Source organism: Myotis lucifugus, unplaced genomic scaffold (genome assembly GCF_000147115.1).
Source record: "Myotis lucifugus unplaced genomic scaffold, Myoluc2.0 scaffold_91, whole genome shotgun sequence".
NCBI lineage: Eukaryota > Metazoa > Chordata > Mammalia > Chiroptera > Vespertilionidae > Myotis > Myotis lucifugus.
In genome coordinates, this window is record NW_005871139.1 from 3,579,178 (window position 1) to 3,597,051 (window position 17,874).

Genomic DNA, 17,874 nt, shown 5'->3' on the forward strand with positions numbered 1-17,874 from the left:
GTCTAGCATAGCACCTATCACATAGTTAAGGGCTGGCTGGGTGAATGTGCTGACCACTGCTTGAGAATTTCTCAGAGGCTGGTTTTGGCCTAACCCTGGCATCTGAATCAAATTCAGTATCCGAAGATGAATGAACACTACTCATGGCCTGGGGCCGACAGGGAGACCCTCGGGTGAGTGGTAAAGGTCGGAAGCTGACACAGGTGCCAGGAAAAATCTATGCACACCTAGATATTGCCAACAGGTAAGGCGACAGAAGAAGATCTATCTTTTGGGTAAGGGGGAAAAGGATACATATTTGTATTTGTTTTTGTGTAAAGATACTCTTGAGGGATGTAAGAAACTAATAAGTGATTCTCTTATTATTATGGAGGGAGAAGGGAGTGGAGATGGGAGCAAGATTTCTCAATGTGTGGCTTTTTTTCAATTTGATTTTTAGACTGGGTTAAAAAAAAATCTAGTGAACCTTAGCTGGTTTGGCTCAGTGGATAGAGCGTCGGCCTGTGGACTGAAGGGTTCTGGGTTCGATTCCAGTCAAGGACACATGCCTGGGTTGTGGGCTTGATCCCCAGTAGGGGGCGTGCAGGAGGCAGCCGATCAATGATTCTCTCTCATCACTGATGTTTCTATCTCTCTCTCCCTCTCCCGTTCTCTCTGAAATCAATATAAATACATTTTTTTTTTAAAAAATCTAGTGAAAAAATAAAGTATAAAACTTTAAAATATGTAAGAAGGGCCCTGGCCAGTGTGGCTCAGTTGGTTGAGCATCATCCCATGCACAGAGAGGTCACTGGTTCAATTCCTGGTCAGGGCACATGCCTGGGTTTCAGGCTCAATCCCTAGTAGGGGGTGTGCAGGAGGCAGCCAATGGATGGTTCTTTCTCATCAACCATTGATGTTTCTCTCTCCCTCTGCCTTCCTCTATCCCTCTAAAATCAATAAAAGCATACTAAAAAAAAAGTTTTAAAAAATGTTAGAAGGAATAACCACATGACCAAGTGATTTCTAAAGCCCCTCCCAGCTGGGGCCATCTACTCTCACTTCCCCTATTAGAAAGTACGAACCAAGCCCCTGAAACAGGAGGGGTGAGGAGATCTGGCCAAATGAGTAGGGGATTCTGGCCAAGGGATGCCAGTGTTTCCACTCCCTTTCTTCCCAGAAATCGCTCCTTGGGCTAGGGGAGAGGCCCTCCCACCCCAGACTGTGGTGTGGGGTGGTAACACCGAATTATTCACAAGCTGATCAGGGCCACTTCAGCCTGGATAAGAGTTCATCGTAGATTCTTGGGAAGGGGGCTAACAGGGTCTGGCCAAGGTCAGAGGCAGAGGTGGGAGGCTGGGCAAGGTGAGAGTTTGGGGCAGGTAGGGATAGAGTGGGGTAAGTGACTCCTGGACAGGCCTAGGGCTGTTGCGGGCAGGTTCTGAGGGTGTCTCAACAGATCCTCACACAAAAGGGCCAATTACAGCCCCCACATCAAGCCAGCTGGGGGGTGAAGTGAATCAGCCTCTGGGAACTGCAGTTACTCAGAAGCCCAGAGCCACGCCCCAGGAGTTCCAGGGACCCTCACAGTCCTGTCTAGGAAAAGCCTCATTATTCCTCTATCCAGGGGGTCTTCAGGGAGGGACAATTTGAGAACTGCAGACCAATGCCCCAAGCAGCATCCAATACCCAAGCCCTGCAGGCACAGCATGAGCAGCAGAATGGGGTGTCTCTCCTTTAAAATTAGCTATACTTGCCCTAGCCGGTTTGGCTCAGTGGATAGAGCATCGGCCTGCGGACTGAAGGGTCCCAGGTTCGATTCCGGTCAAGGGCATGTACCTTGGTTGCGGGCACATACCCAGTAGGGAGTGTGCAGGAGGCAGCTGATCGATGTTTCTCTCTCACTGATGTTTCTGACTCTATCCCTCTCCCTTCCTCTCTGTAAAAAATCAATAAAATATATTAAAAATATAAATTAAATAAAATTAGCTATACTTTAAAAAAAAAAAAAAAGCTTACTGAGGACTGAAGAATTCCCAGAGCTCAAGGACCAGCATAAGGTTCAGGGAGCTGTGCCTGATTGGGCTCTTCTCAGTGGCTGCTGGATTTTTAGAAATCAGTAATAACAGCAATGATAATTCACCTTAATAACAGCCTGGCCTCCTCAGGACTCTTTCATCTTGTAACTCCCAGAGCTGGGAAAACGGTAATTATCGAGCAGGTGCCACACCCCAATGATGATGTGTTATTAATCCATCAGCACAGGCTGGGAAACTGAGGCTCAGGGAGAAGGATTTCCCCTCAAACAGAGCTAAGGATGCAAGTGCCAAGGCCACTGGGCAGTGAAGAAACGAAGGTGCCAGCTCCATATCTGTTGTGTTTTGAGGGGATACTGAAGATAAGGGCACTCCTTCCAGAGTCAGCCAGATCTGGGTTTGAGGAGGTGAGGAAAGACCCCAGATGTGTGTCCCAAGCCCCTCCCCAGGTGAAGCAGGGCTTGGTGGTAGCCCTGTCTGGGACCAGGGCCTCTGATCTTGAGTGCATACACCCACCCTCTCTCCCCAAGTTCTGCAAAGCAGCCTGACAGCTGCTTGGAGCATCTCCTCCATCTCTGCAACTCGAGCAGAAACCACAGGGTAAGTGGGGGCTTAGCCCTCCAAATAACCGCATGCCACAGGTACAGTCCATAAAGTGGGAGCGGGGCGCATCCTGAAGCTGGGTAGGCGGATCAGACCAAGAACCCATCAGAAGTGGGGAGACTGCTTCTTGGGAACCAAAGCCCATATCCTCAGCCCCCTTCCGTTTTGGCACTGATTTTACAATAATGAGATCCTTCCTATAGCAAGGTCTGTTTGGGCTGATCATGTTGCAGAAAACTGTAGAGGAGGCCCAGCTGGCCTGTGCCCTCCAAGAGAGCAGGGAAGGGTGTGCAAAGAGCCATAGAACACTGAAGACCCTTTCCCAAGGTGGCCACAGAGGGAAGCAGCAGGGACTCAAATGAGAAGGTAAGGATAAAGACATTGCCTGTAAAGGTCTATCCACAGTCTATATGTGCCTGGTCCTGCAGAGATGCTAGGGAGAGATGCTAGGAACATATGTAACTCAGCTCCGATGCTAAGAACAGATGCAACTCAGCTCCAGAGAAACCATAAGAGCCAAGCCAGGTAGCAACCAATGACCTTGTCCTCTAACCTTCCAGGGCAGAGCCTGGGGAAAAGTATTAAGCGTGATGCTGGGAGGGATTTAAAGTTGTTTACTTCCACATATTAGACAGCTGACCAGAGCCCTTGGAAGTTTCCTGAAATAATACCCTGCCCCTCCTAAGGCCCAGCTCTCTATAATCTCATCTTCAAGAACTACCTTCTCTGCTTTAAATTCAGCCAGGCCTCCTCATGCACGAGAAACTAAGGCAGAATGGGACCATGGAAAACACTTGACCAGAGTCAGGAGCCCTGCCTGACACTCATCACTGTATGAATCACTTTTCCCTCTGGACTTCAGTTTCCCCATTTTTAACACGAGGGCATTAACACTGTCTCTAGGATTCCTTCCTGTCTATGATTCTATGTTGCTTTGATGTAGTGGCACATTTCAGGTTACTTTACATAAATTTGCATGTTCAATCAGAAATCCCAAACTTTGAGTGTAGAAAATCCAATCAGTCCTCTAGTGCAGCTTGGCTGGGGCTGGAGGAGCCTGCCAGGTTCGGGTGAGGACTGTTACAGCAGACAGTCGTGGTGGTGAACTGGGGGAGGAGCCAGGGGAAACAGGGCCAGGAAGCAGCACTTGTTCTGAGAGACGCAGTTCTGGTGACCCATGGCTGGTGGGGCCCAGGACCCTTCAGCTACTAAATCAGGGTCCTTTCTCTTCCTGCTTCTTCTTTTTTTTTTTTTTTAAATATATTTTATTGATTTTTTACAGAGATGAAGGGAGAGGGATAGAGAGTTAGATACATCGATGAGAGAGAGAAACATCGATCAGCTGCCTCCTGCACACTCCCTATTGGGTATGTGCCCGCAACCAAGGTACATGCCCTTGGCCGGAATCGAACCTGGGACCCTTCAGTCCGCAGGCCGACGCTCTATCCACTGAGCCAAACAGGTTAGGGCTCTTCCTGCTTCTGAAGAGGTCTCTAGCTTGCCAGCGTCAGCCACACCCCAGAGGGAACAGCAGCCTCTGCCTAGCAACAGCTGCATCCTTCACTCTGACGGGGACTCTGCCATCACCCACTTTCTGGGAAACTGACCTCCCTGGGAGCTTCAGTTCTCCCTTCCAGGGGCTCCTAGCAGTGAGAAAGGCTTCCTTGGGGGTCTAACTAAACACCCCCTGCTGCAGTTTCACTCCCATGGGAAGCAGGGCCCAAGGGGGCTAGCAGAGGGAAGGACAATATTGGCAGGAGAATCTGCTGGCATCCAACCAACCCATGGCCTCTCTAACTCTCCGACATCCCACTCAGCACCTGGGAGAGCAAGGATGAAAACAAACAAGGAAAAAGCGAAGGCCTTTGGCTCTTGGGCTACAGAGCAAGTCCCAACCTGGGGAGCCCGACTCCTGAGAAAGCCTTCAACCCAGAGGGAAGGAGGCTGGGAAAAGTGGGCTGGCATGGCAGGGCCTGGGAGGCTGGCTGGGCTGGGTGCGGGCAGCAGGGGAGAGTCCTTAGCCCCTTGCCTGGGAGTTGGGGGTGTGAGTGCAGAGGTGAGGCGAGTAGGGCAGGGAGTGGAATGGGCAACAACAGTGGGCCCTCCTTGTCTTCTTCCCATAAGAGGGCAGATGAGTGTGCTGTGCTCTGGCCCAGATCCTAAAACAAGTCCCAACAACTGAGATGCAAACTGTCTCCTGGGAATCTGCTTACTTTGCTGGCCTTTGGCGGCCTCCTCCTTTCTCAACCCCTCCCCATAGGCCCAACTCAAAGGCTGGCCCGCCAGGATGTCTCACCAAAGGCCTTGATGGGTGGGCCAAACCCCAGCAGCAGTTCATAGCCCAAGGCACCAGGGGTGAGAAGGACAAGGACTACTCTTAGGTAGGATAAGGTAGTCTACTCCTCTCCTCCCAAGGTTCTAATCCCAAGTAATCATGAGATTTAGAACATCACCTAACACCTACCTCTTCAAATGGGCCACCCTACGGGAGGACCTTTCTCCCCTCCGGAATCACTCATCAGTGGAACCACACGGTACCACAAGTGGAAGGGACTGTTAGAGCCTTCCAGCCCAACTGCTGAATTTTATCGGTGGGGTAAACTGGCCCAGGAGACAAACTGTCTTGGCCAAGGTCATACAGCAGGCTAAGTGCAGGGACCAAAACTTCTGGCCCAGTCCACAGCGACAACAGCTTGGTCCTCATGTATATTGGTTTTCACCTGCCTATTGTGGAAGACCCTTGTTCCCTGCAGCTCAGGCCATGAAACATGATGGAGGGCCCATGCCACCTCATGCATGAGGGCTGATGCCACCTAAGACACAGACCATAGACTTTGAAAACAAAGTTGAACTTGTGGGAATCTCCCCAGAGAGGAATATTTGTGTCCCTCTGAGGTAGGAAGCACAATAACCCAGGTTGTTCTTAGGGAGACAAGGGGCCAATATGAACGTGAATTTTGTGTCGCCCTTTTTGCCAGACAAGGGGTCTCAGAGCCAGCTGGCATGTCTTGCAAGAGGGTCTGCAACAGGCAACTGGGATAGATCCATCATCCCCACAAGTACTAACCACAGAATGGCTAGACACTGACCCCCTCTTTAGTGTCCCTCAGGACTATCTCTGTCCCAGGCATATGTTTCCAACCATGACCTCTGGCAGACAATTGTGCTTAGGCAGGAAGACCTCTGGGAGACAGAACAGAGTAAGAGGAATTGCCTTTATAGCCGGGGAGGGAATTCATCAGCCCAAGACCCCTGGGTCCTTAGAAAGGCGGGCATCAAAAAGTAGCAGCTGGACAGGCTGGGTGGATAGCGCTGACACACCTGGACAACTAGGCCTGTGGGAGGTTCGGTGCCCCTGTGCCCTTGGGACATTGCCAGGGCTGTATCCTTATCCTGGGTCCACCTGGGATAAGGATAAGGAGATTCCTTAAGGGGGGCTGAGGTTCGGACAACCGCCTTCCCGGTCGGGCTAGGCCAGGGGAGTGTCGGGCGTTCTCGGCATTCTTCTGACACCGCAGCCAGGACCAGAGTCTTTTCTGCAGGCGCTGCCCTGGCCCCATTCCCTGCCCAGCCCTTCTCCCTCCCTCGGCCTCTCTTTAGTGTTCAGCCCATCGGGCTGCCCTCCTCCGATCTGCCTCCCCTCGAAGCCACGAAGGGTCGGTCCCCGAGGCCCTGATCTCTCCGCCTCTCCCCGCTCCTCCACGCCCTGCCGCCCCAGGCCACAGGAACTGCGAAGTGTACAGAGGAGCCCGCGGCTCGTCTCCGCGCCTGCGCTTTGGGAAGAGCCTCCCCCGCCGCAACCACCGGGCACCGCTAAGCGGCACCCGGACGGTGGGATGCGGGTGGGTGGGGTGCGCAGCTGGGACAAGGTCAGTGCTTTCAAAGAAGGAGGGAGACCGCCCCCGGAACATCCCCCTCTTCCGAAAGTTTCCCTTCCGGGGCCACGGAGTGTGCGCGAGGATGGCGCGGGGGGCTGAAGGGGGTGGGGTGGGGGTGGACAGAGTCCCAACCCGACCCCTGGGGAGAGTGCGGCGGGAGGGAGAGGCAGACAGCGAGGTCCGGGCTGGAAGCCGCGCTGCCCGCTCTGAACCAAGGCTGCCGCGAGCGCCTTACCCTTCATGCCTCTCACCCCCAGCCCGTGGCTTACAGACCCCACCACTCGCCGCCTTTAAGTCCCAAGGAGGCCACAACTCACCGAAATCAGGTGTTGAGCTGGACCAGGGCAGGCCGGATACGCCGGGTCCATGGCCAAGGATCGGGGGCGAGGGGCTGAGAAGGGGGGTTGCTGGGTCCGCCTCTTGATGTCAAGGCTTTAAAGGGGCTAGGGAACTCCGCCCCTCTCCCAGATCCCGCCTCCCGCCTCCCGCGCAGCCAATCCGCGCTCACCCTGGGTGCACGCCCCTCCCAGCTCCTCCAGATGTTCCCAGGACAAGAGCGAAGTCTGCCCCGGCGGCGCGCGCCGCTTCCGCCCGGGAGGGAAGGACTGCCCCTCCCCCGCTGTACAGAAACACTTTCCCGGGGCCGGGCCGGGTGGGCCCGGTAAAACCTCCTCTGTGCGAGGACAGGGGACGCCAGGCTGGGTCGAACTGGGGTGAAATAGGGGAGCATCTATAGCACAGAAAACTAAGTGGGTGCGCGCGCGGACCCACAGACATGCGCGTCTGCTTCCGTGGGGCTGGACGTGCACGTGTATATGTGGTTGTGAGCGTTGGGGTTTGTAATTTGCCTTCCTGCATACGTGTTAGGAGTAAATCTAAGGGAAGAGGCTTGACTGCCTCCTTGGCCTTAAATACTCCCGCCTCTCTTTTCTTCCTTCAGGATGGGGTCCTCCCAGTAATAAGGAAAATTGACGCCGGGAACAGACTCCACTCCTCTCAGAGCTTTGCTGGCCCGTTTCCTCACTGGTTTAGGAGGGAAGGCTGAGCAGAAAAAGCATAAAACCTTGTTCTCGGCCACTTGCTATCTCAGTGGGGATGAGTCCCTTCCTTATTGAACTAACTAACCTCGAGCTTAAAAGAGGAAAAGCAAACAGCTCACTTTGGCTCTTGACCTCAGAGCTCCCTTTGCTCCCATTCTCATTGGTCCTTAGATAAACTATTTGCCCTCATCTGGATCCCATATAATCTTCATAATCTGCATTGTACTGACTGGCCTGAATATGCAGGTTCTGAACTGGGTCCTGCAAGGAAATAGAAAGGGATCCCTAGCCACAGTCTCTGTCCATTTTATTTCAATTGCTTCGGTTGTGGGATGCATTAAAGCATCATGTTAGTAGTCAAAGGAACATAAAAGTCAAGAGAACATATGGTGCTCAGACTGACTAGGATTAATCTAGAGTTCCTCTGTGAAGGAGGCTCTGTAATTTAAAATGGGATTTGGCCTTAGCCAGTTTGGCTCAGTGGATAGAGCATCAGCCGGAGGGCTGAAGGGATCATGGTTTGATTCTGGTCAAGGGCATGTACATTGGTTGCAGGCTCAATCACTGGCAGCATTCGGGGTGCGTGCAGGAGGCAACCAATCTCACAACATTTCTGTCTCTCCCTCTCTAAAAATCAATGGGAAAATTATCTTTGGATGAGGATTAAAACACACACACACACATAAAATGGGACTTGAAGGGTAGAGAAAAATTTTGTGTAAGATTTAGTCAGGGTAAGGACATAAAGGAGACTCAGATAGGAAAGAGCAAATTATCTATGTGGGAGATAGTGAGCAATTACCTTGGTAGGGTGGGAAGTGGGAGAAGTCATGGAGGAGGTTTTGTATGGAGATCAGACAAGGATATAGATTTGATAGCATGTGATAAGTCATGGTGGGTTCTTGAGCATTAGAGGTAGCTTGACTTTTTCAAATGCCTGAGGGCAGTTATTATTGGACCCTAAAAGATGCCATGATGGTTACCTATACCAGCTCTTTCACCTTTGCTTTAAAATTATTTCATTGGTTTATCCTTAACATACAATTAAGTATACTAATATAGATCTTAGGTGCTCCGTTTTGTGAATTTCAACAGTAATATAGACCTATGTAACTCCCCAAATAAGATACTGAACCATTACTCCAAAAAGTTCCCTCATGCCCCTTTATAGTTGATTACTCTGCACTTACCACCACCCACCCCTGCAAACCCTGAATTCTATCTCTTTAGTTTTATTTGTTCTTGGATTTTTTAAAAGTGGAATCATATACTATGTACTTTTTTTAAAAAAAATATATATTTTATTGATTTTTTACAGAGAGGAAGGGAGAGAGATAGAGAGCTAGAAACATCAATGAGAGAGAAACATCGATCAGCTGCCTCCTGCACATCTCCCACTGGGGATGTGCCCGCAACCCAGGTACATGCCCTTGACCGGAATCGAACCCGGGACCCCTCAGTCCGCAGGCTGACGCTCTATCCACTGAGCCAAACCGGTTTCGGCAGTATGTACTTTTTAAAGTACGTTTTTATTGACTTCAGAGAGAGAGAGAGAGAAAGGGAAAAAGGGAGAGAGAAAAAGAGAGCGGGAGAAACATTGATGTGCTAGAGAAACAGCGATCAGTTGCCTCCTGTATGTGCCAACCTGCAACCTGGGTATGTGCCCTGACTGGGAATCAAACTGGCGACCTTTTGGTGCAAGGTATGATGCTCAACCAACTGAACCACACCAGCCAGAACTGCAACTATATTATTTAGCATAGTGTTTTCTTGATCCATCTCTGTGTAGTGTATTCCTTTTTATTGCTGAGTAATAGTCTACTGTATGAATTATAACACAATTTGTTTATCCATTCTCCAGCTGATAGATATTTGGATATTTCCAGTTGGGGCCTATTATGAATAAGGCTGCTATAAATATTCTTTTTCAAATATTTTTGTGAGCATATTTTCATTTCTCTCACCTTTTAAAATTTTATTTTTTAAAAATGTTTTTGATTTTTTTTTTTAAGAGAGGAAGAGAGAAAATCAATGTGAAAGAGAAACATCGATTGGTTGCCTCTTGCATGCCCCTCACCAGGGTTAGAGCCAGCAACCTGGGCTCACCTTATTTCTTGATAATAGATAGCAGCACCTTTGGAATCCAGAAGCATTAATTAATTCTTATTCATTCAATCACCTAGCATTTATTGAATAGGGATCTGTGGGAGAGTCCTTGGCTTACAACAAAAATTAGACATGATTCTTTCCTCAAAATGCTTAAATATCCCATAAAGCTCCATGTATCTGTTGCATTCCAAAGCCATGGGGTAGATAAACCCTGTCTGTCAGATATATCTAAATATTTCTGGATGTTTCCAAATAACTAAATTTTGGAAAGCAGACAGACCATCTAAATGATGTTTTACTTTTCATTCAGATGTTTACCATTGTTTAATAAACACAGCCAGAACATCTACACTTGTCAGAGCAAGTAAGTACCTGCCTTACTTGAAAGGCTCTTGCACACTTGAAAGTTTAGGCATTCAGATTTTGGCAGATTCTCTATGCTTCACAAACCTTCATCCTCATTGACAGGAGGTGAAAGAATGATATCTAACATTGCTCCATAGTTTTCTGTATTTGATGAGGCTTAAAACACTTTCATTCTCAATGGTAGTATTCACTTAAATTATTAAAAATATACAGAAGTTCCAAAGTTAGTTTTGAACTATTATACCATATATTGTTCTTTGAGTTGTCTGTTACAAAACAAGCTAGGCTTCATAGGCCTCTAGTTGCTGCAAGCTGTTGGAAACAAATCAGTTTGGTGGTATGGTCTGCATACAGTGCTGATGACTGACTGGTAGATGGCATCTCAGAAACCCACCCCCTTCACCGCTCACCTCAGGACTTTGGGATCTTCTGCTTCAATACCATGTGGTCATTCATTCAGTGCTGGAGCATCTTCTTTCCTCAGTCTGGCATTGGAACTATTTGGCCACTGTGTTACACTGGCTGTAACTCACCCCATCTTAGAATTCTTGAGATGGTCAGGTAGTAACTGGCCTCTCAAACATTTATTTATTTTTATTTTTTAAAATATATTTTATTGATTTTTTACAGAGAGGAAGGGAGAGGGATAGAGAGTTAGAAACATCGATGAGAGAGAAACATCGATCAGCTGCCTCCTGCACATCTCCTACTGGGGATGTGCCCGCAACCAAGGTACATGCCCTTGACCTGAATCGAACCTGGGACCTTTCAGTCTGCAGGCCGATGCTCTATCCACTGAGCCAAACCGGTTACGGTGGTTGATTTTTCTTTGTTAAATGGCATTTAAATATATAAAATAAATATCAAAAATATAAGTCTTTGTTTTACTATGGTTGCCAATATCAAAAAATTTCTATATGTGACACGGCACCAGAGTTAAGTTAGGGTTTTTCAAAATGCTAACATGCCGAGCTCCAAAGGTTCACCATCACTGTACTATATGCTAGGTACTATGCACTAGATGAGGTATGATAAATTAAGAAATTGAAAAGGTAAGCAATGGAAGATCATACTTCATCCTAAAAGCAAAGGAGAGCCTTTGAATGGTTTTAAGCAGGAGGGTGGGATAACCAGAATTCCATTTTAGAAAAATCACTGTGGTTGCAGTGTAGAGAACAGAGAGAGTAAGATTGAAGTCAGGGAGATTAGACAGAATGTTTTCATGGTAATTGAGGGGGAAAATGAGAAATATGCTCTGGACTAGGAAAGAGATAGTGGTGATAAACAAAAGATGACTTCAAGCAATAAGCAGCTCTTTCCCATGTGAGGACATGGCAAGGACATGCTGGCTGTGAACCAGGAAGAGGGCTCTCACTAGAATGGAACCATGCTGTTGTCTTGTTCTTGGCCTTCTCAGCCTCTAGAACTGTGAGAAATATTTATAAGCCACCTAGGAGACAATATTTATAGCAGGCTGAATGGACTAAGGCAGAAACTGGTACCAAGAAGTAGACAAATGTCTAAAAATGTGGGAGTGACTTTGGAACTGGGTAATGGGTAGAAGCTGGAAAAGTTTTGAACTACATGCTAGAAATAAATCTACATTGCCATGAATATACCATTAAGGGTGGTTCTGGTGAGAGCTCAGAAAGAAAATAGGAGAGCTGTAGAGAAAGCCTTAATCTTTAAGAATACCCAAGTCATTCTGAACAGTGTGTTGATAAAAATATTTGGACCATAAAGGTCAATTATGATGAGGCGTCAGGTGGAAATGAGGAACATAAATGGAAATTAGAAAAAAGACCCAGAGTTTCTATTACAGGAGAAACCCAGAGAGAGGTTGGAGGCACTTCATCAAGATGGAAAAAAGCTAATTCCTGCTGGAATAAAACATTGTAAAAAATTCCTGAAGGTATCTTTCTCTCAAAAATTTGACATTTATTCTCATAGTTCACGATTCCTTCATTGATTTCTAAATTATTTGAACCACCTTCTAATGTTAAAGGGACTTTATTTCATAAATTAAAATTGGCTAAAACATATTTTCATTCTATCCTTACTTAAAATAGCCTTACTCTTTAAGTTTGTGGTGCCCTGTTTACAACTCATCATTTTGACTTTTCTATGATTTTCTGACTTCTCCAGAATATTGCTCAGTTTTTATTGTTGAATTGATACCCCTTCTTCTTTTAAAGCATAATAAATAGAAATTGCTAAAAATATATAATAAACGTAGAGTCAGCAAGTCTTGGGATGGGAAGTGGAGGGAAACAGAGAACTAAGCCAACACTGGGTAACTTGCAGATGGTAGGCCATTCACTGAAATAAAAGACACCAGAGGTTTCATCAGGGAATAAGATTATAATAAATGATAAACTCGTTTTTTATTGATTGACTAGTAGCCCTGCGCACGAATCTGTGCGCCAGTAGCTCTCTGCGGGGCCTGACCACTTCACGCCCGCTACCCAGAGGCTCTCCATGGTCCAGAAGCTGATCTGCAGCCGGGCGTGGAATGCTTGCCTCGTCGCCGGGGCGATGATGCAAGTGTCCTCCCCCCCCCGCCCCCCCCCCCCCCCGCTGCTCCGTGCCCACTGCCCAGAGGCCCTCCGCCAGGCTGCTCACACTGCTCGCTCTCAGCAGCTGCCCCCCCCAGGTCTATGGCGGGGCTGAGAGGACTGGGTGTCACCATCTTTGTGATGGAGTGACAGTTAATTTGCATATTAGCCTTTTATTAGATAGGATTTTAGAGAGAGGTAGGGGGAGAGGTAGGGAGATGGGGGAGAGAGAGAGAAACATCAATCTGCTGCTCCACTTATTTTTGTGTTCATTGATTGTAAATGCTAAAATCTTAAAAACAAACAAAAAACCACCACCAAAAAAAGAGCAGTTTTGGGAGATGATATGCTCACTTTCAAACATGCTGATATTGAAAAACCTGGGGGACATGCAAGTGGAAATGTCTACCCAACATGTCAGAGATTCCCAACAGTTATGCCTCAAGAAGAGGTTACAGATGTGTTGCATATTGATCTTCTCAACTCTGAAGGCAGCATGAGCTCCCTCTGACAGAGAGCAGTCTCAGTTATGCTGGGTTGCTATGATGTGGAAGGGCTGGGAAGCACGATGTATACTAGTAATGCTGTTGGATAAATAATTCTGAGGCTCAGGAGAGAGATCTGGACTACAGACAGATAAGAGATTTTTGAGTCATCAAAACATAGGTGGTAACTGAAACCATAGAAGGAGGAAATTATGCAAGGAGAGAAGAGGGACTGGAACAGAACCCCAAGGACCAGTAATATCAGAGAGGGGTCTCCAAAGGAGGAGGAAGAAAACTGGGCGAGTGCTGTCACTAGAGCCCAAGAGGTTTCCACAAAAAGACCAAATGGTGCCCTGATATTGCTGATGTCAAGCTGGATCAGGACTGAGACATTACACTGACTTTAGCCACATGTCACTAGTTACTAGCAAAACCAGATTTTGAAGGGGTGAGAAAGATATGTAATATAAGGAATATATACAATTATTTAAAACTCTTTCAATAATTTTGGATATGCTGTGAAGTAAAAGTTAGACAGATAGGTAGGTGGGGTAATGGGGGATGAGAGTTATTTTAGAAAGACACTGCTTAATTTTATTTAAAAAAATTATTTTAAATATTATTTTTAAAAAGCATTGTGTGCATATGGTTAAAAAAATCAAATAATGCCAGGCCAGTGTGGCTCAGTGGTTGAGTGTTGACCTATGAAGCAAGAGGTCATAGTTCGATTCCTGGTCAGGGCACATGCCCAGGTTTCAGGCTCGATCCCCAGTGTGGGGTGTGCAGGAGATAGCCGATCAATGATTCTCTCTCATCACTGATGTTTCTCTCTCTCTCTCCCTCTCTGAAATCAATAAAAATATATCCAACATTTAAAAAAAAATAAAATCAGTAAAAATATATTTTTTAAAATCCAATAATATAGAAGCAGTTATTTGCTTCATTTCCCACTCCCAGCAATGCATTATTTTAACCTTTTGGCTGATGTTTCGATATGACTAAATATGCTTTTCTGCTATTCTTTTTCACTTTCAGATTTACTTTATTACTCAGGTGTATATTCTTTTTTTAAAAAAAATGTTCTTGTTGATTTTAGAGAGAGGAAGGGAGAGGGAGAGAGACAGAAACATTGATCAGCTGCCTCCTGCCTGCCCCCTACTAGGGATGGAGCTCACAAGCTGGGTATGTGCCCTGACTGGGAATGGAACCGTGACCTCCTGGTTCATAGGTCAATGCTCAACCTCTGAACCATACTGGCTGGGCCTCATTCCCAGGTCTGAACACATAACTTGAAGAAGCACAGTAACTCCAAAGCCCTTGCTCTTTCACCCTGGCTCTTCAGAGTCTCTTCTCAATCTTGATTTCTGTGACATCTCAAGGCCTAGCAGCCAAGGCCAAGATTCTGCAACAATATAACCAATGTTCAAAGCCCAACTCTTCCACACACCTAGTGTGACCTTAGGAAAGTCACTTAACCTTTGTGTTTCAGGTTCCCTATCTATAAAATGGGGATAATAGTACCTACCTCATGGGGTCATTTCAAGGATTACAATTTATGTTGTCTAGCATATGGTATTCTATTATTAGCTTTTTTTCTGATTTCCAACCAGACCTCTTTTAGTTCTTCCTATTTCAGCCCTCAGCCCTAGGACATAGTCCCCTCCTATCATATCCACTTATTTTAGTAATTTACTACTAATTAAATCTTAATCACTCTATATGAATGACTTCCAGATTTTTATATTTAGTATTGATCTCCCAAAACATCAATAATTAACTTAAATAACAAGCACTTACTGTATTAAACAACGTAAGTTTAGGCACTGGATAAAGGACAAGACTAGGTCACTGAAGGTTTTTAAGAGAAAGAAGACTGGCAGCAGGACAGGGGCTGGGGCTGGATTGGAGGGTACATGACAGAAACCCAGGTTGGTGTCAACCACATGGATGGAATAAATGGGACTTACATGTTATTGGCAGAATTTGTTGCACTTTGTGACTATTTCAATGTAGGGAGTATTAAGTGAGGAGAGTCAACTGAACTTTGTAGCTTGAGCAACGGAGGATGTCACCATTGAGATAGGATTAGGTTTAGAATGAGGGGAATGAGTTTGTATTTGGGATATGTTGAATTTGCAATGTCTTTGAAATACCTGGGGGATATGACTACATAACAGGAAAAACCTTCATCTGGAACTGTGGAGGTGGGGCTACCAATATATTTGGAGGTTATTACCATATAGGTAGGTGTTAAAGGAATGGGAGTGGAGGAACTCACACAGGAAAAATATGAAGACGACAGGATAGAACCCTAACTGTGGTCTCTGCTTACATCAGAATCATCTGGGATGCTTGTTAAAAGAGATTCCTCATTGTGAATGTATTTAATGCCATGGAATTGTGCACTTAAAAATAGTTAACCCTTTGCACTCCGCTGTCCCCTCTCAGGGGACATCGGAATTCTAGCATATCACTCGGATGTCCCCTCTCAGGGGACATTGCAGTTTATTAGTGATTACGGGGAATTGAGTTATTTCAACGCAACTTTTTGAGACATGCATGTTTCCCTGAAGTTTTATCTTGAAATGGCACAAGAAATTAAATCAAAATATCGTAAAATTACTAAGATATATACAAGAAATGTCAGCGGGTTTTGTGTCGGATTAAACAATAAACTACATATTCCCGATGTGGGACAAAGAAAACGGGACTGCATTGTGTGTTCTAACAGGAAAACACCTGGTGGCAGGCGTCAAACCACTTATTACTGTCAAACATGCACTAATCAGCCTGCAATGCATATTGGGGAGTGTTACAAAACTTATCATACTGTACAAAATTATAAACAATAAAATATTGTTTTTTTTTGCAAATATACATTCCTCGATGTCACCCAATTCATATAAGTCCAATATCATTATAATACGTTACTTGGTTCCAAAATTATACTAAATAATACGAGGGTCTGTAAATGCACGTTTCCGCCGCAAAGTAGCGTAGAGTAGCTGGTAGCCAATGTCCAGAATGGTTCGGAGTGCAAAGGGTTAAAATGGTAAATATGTATATTGTACCACAATTTAAAAAAATGCAAAAAGCAAAACAAACCAAAAAGATTCCTAAGTCCCATTCCAGACCTGAATCACTGTTTTTGAAGATGAATCCTGGACTCACAAGTAAAAGTGCAAATTAAAAGTTGAACCAGCCAAAGCCGGTTTGGCTCAGTGGATAGAGCGTCGGCCTGCGGACTGAAAGGTCCCGGGTTCGATTCCGGTCAAGGGCATGTACCTCGGTTGCGGACACATCCCCAGTGGGAGGTGTGCGGGAGGCAGCTGGTCAATGTTTCTCTCTCATCGATGTTTCTAACTCTCTATCCCTCTCCCTTCCTCTCTGTAAAAAATCAATAAAAATATTTAAAAAAAAAAGTTGAACCAAATGCCTAAGGGGTAGTGAAAAACTAAGAGAAAGAAGAGAATAAAGGGAGGAAAGTATGGTGGAGAAACCAAGGGAGAGCAAGAGGTTCAAGAAGGGGTCAATATTGTTCACTGGTGTCACTGCCCAGGAGGAAGACTGAAAGAGGCTACAGATTTGGTATTCAGGTGGTTATTGATGAATGGGAAGCGAGGGAGCAGAGGCTGTGGGGTCTGTTGTTTCAAAGAACTTGCTCACATTTGGGTGGTGATGATATGGAAGAAAAGCTTGCATAAGTTTGGGGAGGATATAAGACACAGGAAAAACTGGTGGTTTTGAAGATGAGAGAGAATTGAATATGTTGGTAGGTGGACAGGAAGGAGTCAATAAGGCCAAGGAACACCAAAGGGATCCTCTACAAAGCATAATTCGGGAGAAGTAGTACAGATTGGGATCAAGAATTTAGGCAGAGATTATTTGGTAATTACTGGGTAAGTTTAGAAGTGAAAAGGAGGCAAGATGAAGAAGTTCAATACTAAGGTTAAGAAAAGACTTCCTGGCACAACAAACAAGAATGACGTTAGTTGGTGGTTAAACTATTTGCTTAGATTAATGGAGCAGGGATAGAGTCAGGAGCCTGTAGAAGGGTAAAAGTCTGAAGTCACTAGGATAAAAGTGACCAGGAGCAGCAATATAAAAAGATTGAAAAATAGTACTGGAATCTAATTGAGATTGGAAATGGCACAAACCAACACAATTAGCTGAAAATAGAAAATTGCTTTTTCTAAATGGTTTTAGTTCCACCCTCTTGTTGTGTAGGGACAGCAGTGGCCTCCGCTTCCTTAGCAGGAGCTTTTACCTAACTTCTCAGTCAATAGGTCCTACGTCAAACTGATGGTTCAGACTCTCTTGTTCCCTGCTCTTCTTTAACTTAAATTCAAAAAATAATAATATCTTAGAAATTTTGAAGCTCATTAATGCAATCTCCCTTCTTAGCTAGGTATGTTTTGTTTTTCTATCTTCTCTTCACCAAACAAATCTTTTTCCATCTCCCACTTTCCCTTGGATTCAATTGATGGGTGTTTTAAAAATCAAAACCTAACAAACATCAGCAGCACTATCCCACAGCACTTAAGGTGTAGTCATCCAATTGTAGACTGCATTTACACATGCTTCTCTGCATATATTCCCACCTCCATACTGGTGTGCTTTGGCAGTGGATGCTGACAAAAAAGTCCTGAATTAACTTATTCACTGGCTTGTTTTCTGTTCTGAGCTTAGATAAGGTTTCTTCTTGAGCTGAAATCTTCCTGGAGAGAGTGGGTAAAAGCAGAAGTTTCTTATCTATCCCAGATTCACAGGGTATTCCCAACTGTACTCATCACTTATTTTTTATATTATATACAACCTCACTT

The 17,874-nt window shown here is 45.7% G+C and overlaps 1 protein-coding gene across 1 annotated transcript in view; it reads right to left on the reverse strand.

Moving 5' to 3' along the window:
- Window positions 1–6,936, reverse strand: part of NCKAP5L (NCK associated protein 5 like) — a 36,239-nt gene extending 29,303 nt beyond the window's left edge. The window contains 1 exon segment of the mRNA XM_006091580.3: window positions 6,814–6,936. The gene's annotated coding sequence lies outside the window, so the exon portion shown is untranslated.
- Between the last annotated feature and the right edge of the window lie 10,938 nt (window positions 6,937–17,874).